Genomic DNA, 16225 nt, shown 5'->3' on the forward strand with positions numbered 1-16225 from the left:
AAAGGTACGCGTGAAGACTGAAAAAGGATCACATGAAGAAAGCAAATTAAAATCTCCTTAGAACATATCATACTAAAATGCATAAATCCAGGGCTTCTTCAGAGCTGGATTCTGGCCTGTAAGGCTTCAGTACAAGGTAAAGTTCTTATATCAGTGCTAAGAAGGATGATTTACAGAAAATGATGAAAGAGAAATAAAGAGACCACATGCTACCATATGAAAAGACAGCTTTTTTTTAATGAGCTAGGAGCAGCCTGTTACGCTATATTTGAACCATGGCACTCTTAATAGATAATAAACTGTAACATCTCACCTCTTTTTTTCCTTACTCTTCAAAATAGATGACCAGGTTGCAATTTGGCTCTCCAGTCTCAATCCCCCAGTTTAGGCCATGTGAATTCTGGTTTTGCATCTCTTTCCTGACAGAAGAGATGCAGCAAAGCTGTGTTGGAGTTGACACGGCACAAAGTTTCTCCTGGTACCAGCAGACCACAAATAACTCACTCCCAAATATCCTGTTGAGTTCAGTGCATTTTCCTTCTGTCTGGACCTTAGGCTGTTTCTTCATCATTCTAGGGTGAAGGTTTTTTACCTCATCTGCAGGCTTACCCTCAGCCTCTCTTGCTGGAAGGCCATTCTCTTCTTTTTCACTCGTCTTCTGACTGTGAGGGCCACCATTGTGCTTTCCCTTTTGCAGTGTTTAAAACACCACTCTCCTTCTGATACTACCTATGCCCTCTTTCCCCAGTTTTGTCAGGCCAGTTAAGAGGAAAGATGGGATGGGTTATGGGGGTTTCAACAATTTATGCCTTGTCTTTGCTGACTGGCTTAAATTAACAGGGTTAGAGTTTGAGGCGTTATAAATATGCAGTTTTAAAAATTCTCCCGGGAAGTTTAAGAAAGCTTATAGAGGTTTAGCTGAATCTGAAGATTAATGGCCTACATATTTTTTTTAACTAAGCTGTTTATTGTCTGGAACTTGACTTATTTTACTGAAAATACAGAGAGAAAAAGAGGGGAAAAGACAGGAAGAAAGGGGTTTTTTGGTAGGTGAAAGTACTTTGTAAGTCTGTATGATTCTAAGCAGACATATTAGACCTCTGCCTTTCCAACATAAAGTTCATCTTAATATTTTAACACACTATATAATGCCTATGCCACTCTATGGCTACCATAGCAGGAAAGACAATTTTACAGTTAAATGCATTAAAATGTTCTTCTCTGGAAGTTCATATTTTGTAATATTAGACTTCACATGTGGAATGTTCTGTACAAACCCCTATTTTTGTGTGTGTTGGGCAAAAATCAATTTTAATGCTAAATTTGCTTCTGATATGGTCCAATAACAATGCAAAATGAATGAAGACTAATAAAATAACACAAAGTTAAATGCAAGTCTGAATTCTTGCCTTCACTATCATTTTACCTGGATTTGATAAATGACATTGCCTGCATTTTAGACAGTATGAGTTGTCATATTTTTCTAAGATCTTGTCTAGCGGAAAAGTTAATGCATTTTTTCTCTCTCTCTCTCTCTCTGAATTTCTCAGTGTGGTAATTGCTATGTATTTTTAAATTTAATTTAATTTTATTCTTTGAGATGAGAACTTTAAGTTGTTCTGGAAGGATGTCCTTTGATGCCAGGTACATGTCAAATTTGTGGACACACACCTGGCTTAGAGACTCTATTCATACTTTGCACATTAACAAATGAATCATCTAGAAACCATATTATCAAATTTTCTTTGACAGCTCCAAATTCATTTACTTGACATTAGCATATTTTTTTTTCTAAAAGGCTTGCATGAAATTTTCCTTTAATCTACCCATTTGGTATGAAAGAAGAATATGAAAAATGTAAAGAATTCAAACTTGCTGACTTTTCATTAATTCTTCTTTCCTGTCTCTCACTTCTTTGTTGCAATTACGAAAAAGTTGTTTTAGTCTTATATTAACACTCAGATTCTAAGAATCTTCTTTTATTTTAAATATTCCCAAAGATTAAATATATAAATTAAAACATATTAATAGAATAATCTTGTGTTGTTAGATTATTTTTCTTTTTCTACCATTTTGCATTTTTTTCTAAGTAAAATTTTATTGAGGAAATATGTTTATTTGTATTTTCATTTTGAGAAAAAAATGTTGACTAACCTTGAAAAGAAAATGAGGAAGAGGGGCTAAGAGAAGTGTGGGTCACAGAAAGTAAAGTTATAAATAGGTTTTGAATGGGGTATTAATTTTTTCATAGTAACTTTTATGGTGCCATATTTTGGATTTGTGGCTAAAACAGTGTTAATAATGCACCAATGTTTTAACTATTGCTGAATTGCGCTTACACAACATCAGGGTCCTTTCTGTTTCTATTGCTGCCCTGCTCAGAAGTAGTCTGGGGGTAGAAAAGATCTGGGAGGGGACGCAGCCAGGACAGCTGACCCCAACTGACCAAGGGACGTCCCAGTCCAGGTGGGGCCGTGCCCAGCAGATAAAGCTGAGGGGAAAGAAGGACATTCCAAGGGGTGCTTATGTGTGCTGGAGCCCTGCTGTCCTGGGGATGGCTGAACACCTGCCTGCCCATGAGAACTGGTGAATTAATTCCCTGTTTTGTTTTGCTTGCATGTGCTGCTTTTGCTTTTCCTATCAAGCTGTCTTTATCTCAGGCCACAAGTTGCATTGCATTGTCTTGTCAGTGGAGGTTCATGTTCTCAGAATCAAATTGATTACTAGACTTCTTTTAAGAATTTTACATTACAATTTTGTGTCACATAAGACTGAAAACAATAATTTCAAGATTTTTTTTTTTTACCTTCTTCTCTAATGATTCAGACCACACTTCTTCAAACTTTCTGGAAGCACTTCATCTTGAGGACTCGGACTCTGCCCTCATCTCCCCTGTTCCCTACCTGTAGGTTTGGCAGTTCTTTGGTCTTTTGTTCCCAAGGTTCTCAGTATGACTTGGGGTGCTTGGAACCATTTATTGCCTAGATATGTTAAGACTCCATTTCCACCAATGCCCTGAAGAAGCAGAAATAAAGAGGGTAAAAGTAACTGTAATCTGCTGAGGGAAAACCGAGTTTGAGACATATGAGTGTCCCTTGGTAGCTGCAATTATATCTACACAATGCTTCTGCTGAGGGCAGAGACACCTGACACCACTGTTTCTCCAGGGTATAAATGCTTTAATTGCATACATGACTAGAAGTGGGAATTAACCTACATAAGTGTGAGACTGTTGGAGAATGTAAGAGGAGAACTTCTGCACATCACACATTTTTTGCTCAAAAACTGGATCCTTTTTCTCCATCAAACCAGCCACCACACTCATTACATTGGGGACTTCTCTTCTGAGTATGCCTGGGCTTAACTGCTGTTCTTTCTATGTGTTTCTATGTTTGGGTTGGGTTTAATTACCAGTTTTCTATGTGTTTCTTTTGCACCAGTGCAACTGCAGAGAAGTATTGTCTGCATTCATGGAAGCCACTTTGTTTGCACATGCTTAACAAAAACTTTAGTATTGTAAAGAAATTAATTACAATTCTAATAATTTTGCTGGTGTCTATCTGATCCCTTCAGAGTCGTATATACTTCTAAGATAAACTCTTTTTCTCTACTATAAGCCAATCTTCCTTCATAACTTATGCACTGAGACCCTTAATCATTTTGCATGGCCTTTGCTGTGCATTTTCATTATCAGCAATGTCCTTCCTATAATAAGTAGAGTTGATTCAGCTGATACTCATTAGATATGCTGTCTCCTCCAAATACCAAATGCTCCTGCAATATTCAGACAGATTTCAGTGAATGTGGTGTAGGGAGATGAAAGTGAGGGAGACAGCTATCTAATCTTCCAAACTTAAGTGTCACTTGGTTTGCAATGACTTTGAATATCAATTTACATAGCTGTGAATCAGCTACCATGCTTGGTTGTATATTGTGCTGACTCCACATATGATCATGTATCATGTCCCTTTCTAACACTTTCCCCTCATCATAATCATACAGAGGGAAGAAAATTCTACATTTGCTTGATATGGTTATGTGAGCTGATGAAGCCCTTTTAGTCCCTCCAAATGGATCCCAGTTCACTGTGTTAGAAGATAAATGGGGCACTCATATCAGCTTCTGCAGATTCTGAATTGTTTCTCTGCCCATGGGCTTGATCTATAACTAAATGGCATCTTGATTTGGCCTGAATTTCTTTAGCAGCAAGACCAACACAAACAAAATATGGCCTCTGTAATCCTAGTGGCTTCAAAAAAGCTGTGTTGACAGGTAAATTAGTAGGAAATTTGGCTTAAGGAGACCAGAAATGCACAATATTCCTAATGTAGCCTCATTACTGCCCTATTTAACAGAAAAAGACACTGATTATATATACAATGTAAATCCCAAGGCTTTTCCTGCTTCTGCCAAACACTGTAGAGAGGGATTTACTGCATTATCCATTATCATGTCCAAGTCTATTCTTGGTTTATATTGTGCTTCATTTTAGGCTATAGTCTCTGCGGATAGTTTTGATCCTCCCTTCTCTCATTACTTTGTGCTTCTCTATGCTGAACTGCATAAGCCAATTATCAGACCATAAACCTCATCTATCCAAAACATTTTGAATGCGTATGCTCTGTGCCTTTGTGGCTGCTGCCCTCCTACTATTTTGTGCCATTATCAAACAAAGGCATATTTTAAATATTGTCATACACGCCCCCTGGCCCCTTCCAAAGTAATTCTTAATTAGATAATGATTAATTAGATGTTTGTAAAGTACTCTGAAAAAACAAAGTGCTATGGAAGTGCAAAGTAATATTATTAATATGCATCATCAGTGTTATTAATACGGAGCTTTGCTGTGGCAGCCCTACCACTGCATTTGTCCTCCTGAATTGTCTGCTTTTTTCCAGAACAAACCACTTCCTCTTTACAAGGCAGCTTTTAATCCAATTCAGTCCATTTACCCTTTGTAATGTACTCTCTGACTTACTAAAGAAATCACTCTGTAGTGTCATGTGGCACCAGAAGCAGTTGGGAAATGCAGACAGATTCTGTGACCATCCTTTTCCCATGCATTAACAATCCAGCAACGTGTTCAAAGAATTCAAGCCAAATTGGCACACATGCTTTTCCTTTCAAGAATCCATGTAGTATCACCCTTACTGGGGGTGTTGCACTGTATTGTGAGTATGCCTGTTGTGCAAAAAATAATGCAGAGAACAAGACTGCTGACCTCGTCAGATGCAGCTCGGCAGGAATGCAGAAGATTGGCTTGGTTAGTTTCCGAAGCTGAATTAAAAGAGAGAAAAGAGGGTAGGCACATTTAAAAGGGACAAGGGATTTTTCCCAAGATAATGCCCTGTTCCACCCCAAGATATCTACCTGAAAATTTACATAGTTGCTTGCTTGCATTTTCCAAAAAAATCTTCTAAAAGGCAATAAAATAGTTCTAAGCCCAAAGGCAATAAAATAATTCTAAGCCCAAAGCCATCTGAACTGTAAATAGCCTTTTCTGCTGAAAATTATGCTTTTGGTTAACACAATAGATGCAAATACACTCACTTGGCAGTCTCTGCTCATCTACATCTGTTAAAACAGTGTGAGATCTGCTTGCCTGTTGGTCAGAGTCTTGCTCCAGTGTACAGGTTCCAGACAATTAAAAGTTTACATAGGCAGACTTGAAAACACTATGGAAAAATTCGCTTTTCTTCAGGAAGTCCCTTCACTGTGCCAACTGAACAACATTGGAAACATATGCCAGCTCGAGTTAATTACTCTAGCTTATACTAATATGACATGCAGAAGCAAAGGGAGACAGAGTCCATAGTTCCTAATAGCTGCCAAAAAGAAACACTGTATTGCCCTAGGTGCTGCAAAGCCCACGTAGACCACATTGGAGCATAAGCATAGAGCCAGGTGGAAGGAAGAAATATTGAAATGACTAATAAAAGAAATTGAAATTTGGAACTTGTCCCAAGAAATAGCCGTCAGTCCACCAGTGGCAGCCAGCAGCAGCCTTACAGAACAGGGGAGTGGAAAACAAGGTCTACAGTCAATAACCTTTACCTCAAGGAAAAGATGCTGAATGGAATGTGCACAGTGCAGTTATAGCTTTGCCTAGCAGGTTAGCCATCTGACTCCCAGTCCACAGTCTAAACTGAGACAAAAATCAATAGCAAAAAAACCCTATAGCTACATGATCCAAAGCCAATAAAGCTGGAAACATTTTCTGGAATGAAAGTTGTTTTGCTTTTATGCTGCTGACCTTCCCAAGGCTAAATAGGTAATCAGTGATTCTATTGTTTTCTGTTCCTTTTGTTTGTTCTAGTACATGTCAGGCTCTGCAGAACTGAGTTTTTATTCCTTGTATTTAATAGTCATAATAAATATAACTGGATGGCTTTAAAAAAGACATTCTAAAAGACAACCATATGCTTTCAAAAGTAGCATAAAACCTCCTAGAGAACTTATATATATAGAAACATGTGATGACCAATAAAAGCTTCTAATACAGATGTTCCAAGAAAATGAAAATCTGCGTTAGGTAAAGTCAGCACATAGGATACAGCTCCAAACTATGTGGTCATAATTTCAACAGTTTCATATTGTAACAACTAAGCAGAGATGTTATGGGCTAGGTTGCTGATTTTCTTTTGGTGTTTTGTTCTCATTACAAATGTAAAAGAAAGTGACAATCCTGGACTTTACCAATAAAGAAAATATGTTTATTACAGACCGGTTGTGCAGTGTTTCAAAAGGATGCACACCTCATATTTTAGGGCAGATGAATGGTGATGACAAAGTTAGTTGTGCTTTCAACCAGTGAAAGCTTTCTGGTCTCTGGTCTACAAACAAATCTTCCATACTTGTTTAAAAGAGTGCCACAAAAATGTAGCATCACAGTGCTGCAGATTACAGAGATGGTTTTACTTTCCTGTCAGAGCAAATATCAAAGAAAGAGATGTGCTAAGGTCAGCTGTTTTGTCCAGGATAGTCACAGGGACACAATTTGACTCTCTGCTGAGGATTTCCACCATAAAAACATAATAAAGAATAAAAGGGTATATAATAATAATAATAATAATAATAATAATAATAATAATAATAATAATCAAGCTGTGGCCATCTTCAATAAAACTGGTTTTAGCTGAATTTTTTATTACACCAAAAGACAATGCATAAAAATTGTGCAAGTCCAGGTGTGTGCATCAGCTTGAGTGGTACAGCCTAGCCAATTTACTTAGATGTATATTGGAGCCCTAGATAACAAAATACTCACCTGCCAGAAACATCTAACTGTTTAAAAAGAACACTGGTGTTGTACAATGAAGAGTGAGGATGAAGGTCTTGCACTGCATTGCCAAGACAGCTGTGGGTGAGCTGTGCCTGGAGCAGCATGAAGGGTCACACACATGTAAATTTGTCATGGGGTCCTTATAAATCAGATTTCTTATATCTCCAGCTGTATTTCTATCACTTGATAGGTTCTGCTGCTCTTTATCTACATGTATAGTCTCCTACTACCTTTTTTCTGGCATTTTTTTGTGATTTGTTCTAATGTTCTTAAACAAAAATTCCCCAGTTTACTTGAACATGCCCAAATTAAAAATCCACATCAATCTGCTTACATAATCAAAGCTTATGTGTCTGTACATGTACCTCTTTTTCTAGGCAAAACTTAAGGTCAGTGTAAATTGATTTAACCCAGTTTTTTTTGGTGTGGTTTTTTTTTTTTTCCTTTATTTGAATAAAGTAAATTTCAGGTCATGATTAATTTTGTGTGCATCCTATTCAATAGCTGCTATTCAATTATTTCTTTCAGACATTAAAAAAAATTACTTCAAAAAACAAGAATACATGAAAAAATTAAACACTGGGATCACAGCTGGTGGATAATATAACTTGGTTCATTAGATATGAAGTGTGTGGTATAGATACAATGCAATATCTCTTGAAAGAAAAATGTTTCCTGCTGCTTTCTTGCACTTTTGGGCTAAACAGAGTGAAAAAAATTTCCTTTAACAGTGACAAGTTAATGCATATGGATAGATCTTGGCATAGGCAATGCATATCTTGGTTCTCACAGTAAATTGTCAAAACTTTTAAACAGCCATAATATGCAAAATATTTTTACTCGGATATAATTTTAATCTTTAATTTTCTATTTTTCAGTGTTTCTTTAGCATCTACAGTGCATGTTCTCCTCTAGGCTGTCTATTGAAAGGTATGAGGTCTCTTTCTCTACACTGAATAATAGAGATGTTTATCACGATACAGATTTAATGAAAAAAATCTCAAAATAAATGTTAATTGTTTGGCTTAAAAACCCACTTTGTCTGATACTTGTGAACCATTCTGATTTTTACCTAAATAATAAAAAGAAATACACAATAATACATGGAATTTGTGCAAAAAATAATAATAATTTCAGTAATGGCTTCAAGGAAAGCAAACATTTCCCAACATTTTTCCAAGAGGTAATTATGTAACAGATATAATGGAAAAATATGAGTAATATGTGTAATAAAACACATTATAATTTCCTAAATTTTTGCTACCCATCCTAATATAAAGAATATTTACTTTGTTGAGTTACCAGTGGCTGGGATTTTCCATGGTATTGGTTAAGCAGGTTTACTATTTCTCTTATTATGTCAAAATCACTTTCATAAACGGGTCTTATTGTATAGATAAGAAGAACATATAATTTTATAGACAACAAGGATACAATCTGACTGCTCTGCCTGAGCAGGATAAAAGAATTTCAGATAATAGGATTATCTCCATCTCACTTAACTTCATCCATCCAGAAATTAGATGTCTATCGGTAGGTAATTGTGTAGCCTCTCTCTGTTGCCATTGTAGCCAGGGATGAAGCAGAATGAACATGCAGACAGTTAAAATTTGTTTTGATAAAAGCACTGCTTGAAAATTATTAGTTAAACTGAATAATAGAAATCAGAGTTATTTCTGAGACATTCAAATAAAATGGCATTAGGTTGTGTTGAAAGAGAACATAGTGGTCTCAAGACAAACTGCTGTTGGCATTTCTTGTGGACTGGTTTTCAGATTAATTTTATTTACTATTTCCACAAACATTGACTGTGAGAAGATGCAGAGATTGTTAAAAATGGACTGATGACCAAGGAAAGATATTGCTATACTAAGGAAGATAAAAATCTCTCAGAAAGAACTGCCTGATATTGTGACAATTTGGTCTTTGACAATTTGATGATAAATGTACTGTGCAAATTGAAGTTATAAATCTACTGGAAATTTGATCAAGACTTTTTTTTTGGAAAATAAGAAGCCCATCAGCAAGAACTAGAAAAGGAAAGGAAGATTCTGAGAGCAGAAAATTATTATAGAATGACTGAATGACCTTGAATGTCTGATAAATTCATTAAAACAATAAATTTCTTCTATGGAATAGAATAACATTAAATTCTATGAATAAGAAAAAACACTTCAAAATATTTAAAAGAAGTATATGGACATCAAAAATTATAATAAGGATTCTCCATCTGGAATTTTACTCAGTTTTATAGTTGATCAAAATAAAAGTAACATCTACACTTAAAAGAAAATGAAACTGAAACCCAAAGCTGCTTAAAAGACAAAAAAGTTCTCATGGGGCGTAGATAAATTTAATCTGGATATTAACAGATAGATTTTAACCACCTGAGATATGAAGTTCTGAAGTAGCCTTCCCATAGGAACAATGAGAAGAAAAAAAAAGCAAAACAATTTCATAATGGAATTTATTACATTTTTAATGAGATTAAATGACATGGTCACCTGAACAGGAAGATGATTCAAAACTTAAGAGATCTTTTCCACTTCTGTATTTTTACGTCCCTAGACACTTGTTGTAGGCTGAGTTATGTTTTATTAGAAGAAGTGGCAATATTTTAAATGTTGCAGTCTACTTTTCAAATGCAGGAAGAATACATCGGAGATTTCTCTCCTGGGTCTGTTTGACAAACAGACTGAGCTCACTTAAAATGGTTAAAAATAGGTGTTTGTCAGATAGGTCACCTGTGCTTTCTGCAGAAAGAAGCATTCCAAGGCAAAAAAGTAATTGGGAAGAAACATTTTGGTTTAGAAAAAAAGACTACAGAGGTGTGAGTTACATAGTAGATTAAGCTGAATTTCTCTCCTTTTCCACTCAAATTATATTCATTTTTTTGCATGTTTAGTATGATTTTTTTGAACTAAATTCTAAAAACATGGAACTTGAAAGAGGAGAGATTTTCCTCCACCTACACTCTCCTCTTGGAAGGTGTGGCAGGAAGGTCAGAGGGAGTTAATCCAACTGCTGAAATTCGGGCATTTATTCTCATACAAATATTGGATAATTTTTTTTACTAAAATACAGATAAAAAGTAATTGCTTGTAATCAAACATAAGAGACCAAGCCCTTATCCTCAGGTAACATATTTGTTTCAGGTTTTTTACATGCGAAAAGGAAGAGGAGGAAAACAGTATTTCTTGCCAATATTTTCAACTATGAGAGTTTCAACTAGCCAGAAGTTCCACAAGTCAATTGCATAAATAAACAATTGCCTTTTAAAATAAGGCTTAAGTAATTCAATTGAGCCATGGGAAATCCAGTCCAAGTTTTCTGCTAATGAGGAAGTGTCATAAATATTCACATTTTCTTGCCATTAGCCTCATAATTTACTACCTACAGGTATAGAGATAGATGAGAAATCTTACACTTAAACTTTCACTGCAGAATAATGAAGAAGGAAAGAAAGAAAGAAAATTAGCTTATCCAGCTACATTTTTAGTGAGCAGCCACTTGCAGCAATTGTGCAGGAATGCCATTGATCCTGGGCAGACGTACCAAGAAACTCAGAGTGATGTAAAAAAGAACAGTGGAAATAGACAGTGAATGGCTACACTGGAAGGATGGGCTATTACTATGAGAGGAACTCTGGGGGTGTCTATTTATTATTTGTATACAATATCATGGGGACAGAGTTCACAGAAATTAAATTTGCCAAGACCAGAAAAAAATATTCTATTTCTGCGTCTGCACTGCTGAGGGCAGCAACTGAAATAATAATTTTGTCTTGACCCTGTGCAGTCTGCAAATGGTTTCTGAATGGGAATTATACAGACTCACTGTTTTGCATGATCATTCACTCCCTTTGTTTGCACACACAAAAAATAGTGATGGACTATCATTATCCAAATTGATAGCAGCTGTGCTTACTAAAAAAATGTTTTCCTCAAATCTGTTGACATGTCAGTGGTAATAAAAAAAATAAAATATGTCATATGGTACAATGAAACTCCTGAATTACTTATCACACATCATTTAAATGTGTGCTGCATTCAATCTAAGAAATCTTCTGTTAAATTAATATATTTGCTAGGCCCTTTAGTACAGATCTACCATTCTCTGGGGAAGTATTTTGAAGAAACCCTTAAAAATCTAAATATTTAACTTCCTTTCACATTTACATAATTTAACTGGAAGGGGTTTTTTTTAAGCTCGTTTTTTTTTTTTTTCATTCACAAATTTCAAGTTATCCACAATTTTGTTTCTTGAAACTATATTAACTCACAGGGACCAGCTCATGAACTCCCTCTGTACTATCAGGGGACTGGAAATTTATTAACACTGTGCTTTGCAAGAGGAAGCAAACATGCTCTCCTTACAGCCAGAACTGACCAGAACCCATATAAATAAAGGTCTTGGCTGACAATCTTTGCTGAGTAGCTGGGTGTATGAAGTGCTGCAGACTCCTGTGTCCTGCCAGGCTAATCACAGTTGTGGCTTCAATAGCTGCAATTAGCTCTCTCTCCGAGGCCACCTGCAAAATATCACACCCCCCAAAAAGCACTCGGCACTGCTTGTAGGTATTTGCAATGTCTTTGGTTCTTTTTTTTATTTTGGGTTTTTGGGTTACAGATTTTTGAGCTTATAATTGTGAAAGTTGCATTCATGATCTATTAGATTGAATGCCTATCTTACTTTGTCCATAGGCACAACCCAGGGTTTCTGGTGAGGTGAAGACATGGCCAAAGGAAAAAAGCAAATAGGGAAGATGATTTTTAGGGGTCAAGTAGCAACCTCACAGAAAGCAAAATAACCCTTGAAGTTCAAAAACTGTGCTTTTTCTGAAGAAATAATTAGCCTCTACATAGGAAAAACCCTGCCTTGTTTGGGTGTCATTTGATGGCATGTCTGATTTGATTGCAGAGTGCCTACAGAGAGTAAGTGCAATTGAGACCTTTTTCCTAATGATGCTACAGACACAGGCAGCAGATGTGTGTCCCTGCTCTGTGCAGCTGACAGTCCCAGCTGAACAGACAAGGAAACCTCAGGGAGATGAAATAACTTACTGTTGTTCAGAGCCTGAGCCAGAGTTAATGCCTGTCTTTCAAACCTCAGTGCAGTGATTTGTCTAGTACATCGCCTTACCTCCTGTTCTCACCAAAAAGCAAAATAAAATGTACAAAACCAAGGGCTGTAGATAAGATAGACTCTAAAGCGAGGAGATCAGAGAGAGGCAAAAAGCCTTTGGAAACCTAAGTTCAAAACAGGGAGCGTGGTGGAAATGCAGAAGGTCAGAAGCAGCAGCAGAAAGAAAAGGGGAAGATATTGTAAGATGGCAAATAGCGTACACGTTTCCTATCCAGAGAACAAAATACCTGTCTGCTTGCTCTGCCCTCTCGGAGGTTTAAAACTACAAGTTACAGAAGGCACCATTAAGCCCATTTCACTGGTTGCATCGTGATGGGCTGGCCAAGTCCTCCCTTCACAAGCCTAGAAACTGTGGCTCCCTGCTCTGGGAACAAAATCAGGAGATGAGGTCACTTTGTTACCTGATCTCTATGGCAACAGGAGGCACTTAATTGTCTCGTCTCCTCCTTCTGCTTCTCCCATTTTTTCTGGGAACTGGAACTTCTGGCTGTGGGTTTATGCTCCAGATGATGCTGCCATAATTTCCAATGTGTTCTGGGATAGATTGGCTGGGATAGAGTTAATTCACTTCATAGTAGCTCATATGGGGCTGTATTTTGAATTTGCATAAAAAAAAATCAGAAGTGACTCCCTTAGAAAGAGTGATGAAAAATTCAGGAGAATGACATTTTCTTTCACTAAATAATTGACAAAAGAAAGGAGATGGTTTAGAAGGAAAGGGGCTGAAGACAGAAGCTACCTATTTTTGTCAAGACAATGTAGAGTGCAAAGATATATGAAGAAAGTATAATTGTCAGTCACTTTCCCATGAAGGATATTTTATGCAGTAATAAATGAGACAAACAGGCACTGAATAGGGCTTTATGGGAAGTAGTTTTGGCTCAGTTGCACCTCTGCCTCTCAGGATGTCTCCCATTAGTCACTCAGCTGATGAATTTGCTCAGCAGTGGTGGCAGTTTCAGGAAAAGAAGAAACAGCTCTCAGAAGATTCAGCAGTTTAGTTTAAATACATTTTCTCTCCCACGCCTGCTCCATGCTGAGCTTGTGTCTCTCTCTCTGCAGCTGTTGCCTGTTTCATGGGTACCCTCTCCTTCATGTTAATCACCCCCATCCATCCCTGGAGACAGCAGAGCCAACCAGCACCATCATTTCACAGCTATGTCATGGGAAGATACCAAGGTTTTAGAGCCCTCAGAGTTTAATCTGAACCCAGAAGAAAGCCAGATTTTTGTTCAGAAGTGTTCAGTAATTTCTTGAGATTCAGAAGTTTTGAGTTCAGGTGTGATATCTCCCTTGAAGTTGTGGTTGCACTCAGTTGTGGCTGGCATGGTTACCTGGTAGGTGGAGCCACACCTGCGTGAGCTGGTTGTGCATGAACCAGCCAGAGACTGCTAATGCTAAGGAAAACAGAGCTGAAAAGCTCAAGCTGCCTTTGCCCAGAACTTGCACCTGAAATCTGTGTAACTGCAGTGCATGGTGCTTCATGTAAGGCAGCCCCATCATGAGTACTTCTTTGGCTTAAGCTGACAATGGTTTGAGAAACTCTGCTCTGCTTTCTGCAATTTGTTATAGACACTGTTTCTCCCTGTTTAAAGTAGAGATAATGTTACTTGCAAAACCTGCTGAGGTATGTGCTGGGATGTGAATTTGAGGGAATGTTCCAGTTTCTCCTCTAATGGCTTCCTTTCAAACTCTGAAGCAGGGCCATGTGAATTATTTTGTCAGCTGAACTGCAGGATTTAAGTCTCTTTTTGTGACTGACGAATCCTAATCCCTCACAATACAATAAAATTTCCCATTTACCCCTGACATGGCTTTTGATAAAGTAAGTTATTAAATAATAATTGTTGTTGTGAAGAGCAGTGTATTTGCCCGCTCTTAGAGATTTCTGAAATATTAATACATGGAGCTATTGCTACAGCTGTCTCAAATGTGCCTGCCCTGTTTACGGCATGTACTGGATGCTCTAATTAAACCCATTTTCATTTAGCCAGTGGAAAAAAAAAAGCCAACAAAATTGCTTTTTGCACCAGGTTGGTTATTTAATTGGGATGGGGAAAATGAGGAAACAGAGGAAGAACAAGTGAATAATCCCCTGCAGGATACTGAGAATAAGCACTTTTTGTTTGGAAAAAAAATCACTGATATCTGTCATTGTCTTGAAATTACTGTTACTTGCTAAATTTTGGTCACAAACTAGTATGGGATCTGAAGATGCTGTACGAGGTAAGATGAAGCAATTTCTTCAAAGATAGTGGCTTCCACTGGGACTTAGCTGATTGCACTGGAGAGTTTGTCCTCGGGGCCATCACTGTGATTGAACATGCTAAAATGAGGGAACAACTCAGTGGTTTATGTAAAATGAGATGGTGGCATGAGTCCAACTATTGAGTTCACAGGTATCTCCATCTACATGCTAATATTGAGGTTTGGGCTTAGTATGCCATGAAAGAAGCTGATGGATCAGAGAGACCACCTCTTATCATTGACTGCAAGACTCCAGCTTTCTAATTCCAGTGGCAGGGAGAACCTAATTTTTATACAATTGTCTCTATGCACATAAAAATATTTAAATGTTAATAGAGTCAGGAATCTGTACATATCTCCCAGAAAATGATTTCCACCTCAGGATATAGAGTCACCTTCCCTTTATGGTGGTCCAGGGAATCCCAGGTCCTACCATTCCAAGTGAATGAGATCCAAGAGCTGGAGGGAGACAGTACTCTGTATTCTGGCCCCATATGTGATAGGAGATGACCACAGAAGCTCCTGAAAACCAGAATCACAAGCACTATGAAAACCACTTTGAACACCTAAGTAGTCAAACTCTACCATGTTAAGCGAGAAAATCAGACCTCCATGGGTTGGAGTGAGAAAAAAAAATCAGTTCCGTCAAGAATTCTGGAGGAAGGATACAATACATAACAATATATACTTTACAAAGCACCTAATGATAAGGGTCCTCGTTAAATTTCTAGAGTTTTCTAGAAGGGCTTGGAACTTCCTTCTAGAACTCTTTCTATAGGAAGTTTGGAAATATTAAATCACCTCACTTGTGAAATGCCTCCTTCACTGTACAAATGGATGCTTGGGGAAATATTTTCTGTTGAACCGGTGTGCAGATCCATAATGATTTAAGGCTATAACCAAATAAAATTTTGTAAGAAAGGTAATATTATTTTTTAGGAGAAAACTTCAACCGTAGTACAAGTTCAGGAACCACTGCTCTGAATATATAACACTTAGGAGCTATTATGTCTCCTTTTCCTACTCCACAGGTACCAACTGTTTTTCTCTCAATGGATTTAATTGGTTAATAAAATCAAGTAAAACTCATAACAGTTCTTCTCTACCTGTATTTAGCTGGCAGGCTAGTGTCTCTGGTTCAAAACAGGAAAAGAACATTTAAAAACATGACTTTTTTCCTCACAAGCTAAAGCCAGACCTAATTTTTTTTTAACTGTTCACATGTGCCACTTTAAAAAAGAAGAATAAAAATGCTTTCTAATGCCCTCAGATTAAGGTCAAAAGCAGCTTCATACTTGCTCCATTGTCAGAATCATCTTTCTGACTCTGACCCTCTCGAGGCAAACCATTTGTGAAATGTGTTGTGTTTACAGGGATTTTGGAGAAGAGACAAGACCCAGTGTGTAGCTGCAATTTCGTTGGAACATGCAACTGTCATGTAATGCAACAAACAAATTATGAAGCATATTACAAGCCAGGAGTGGAGATTTTTTTAAAGTCAAAATACCACTTTTCTCCCCTTCACTTTTTAAGTTGCTGTCAGAGGAGAAA

The sequence above is a fragment of the Cinclus cinclus genome, chromosome 3, assembly GCF_963662255.1.
Source record: "Cinclus cinclus chromosome 3, bCinCin1.1, whole genome shotgun sequence".
Classification (NCBI taxonomy): Eukaryota; Metazoa; Chordata; class Aves; order Passeriformes; family Cinclidae; genus Cinclus; species Cinclus cinclus.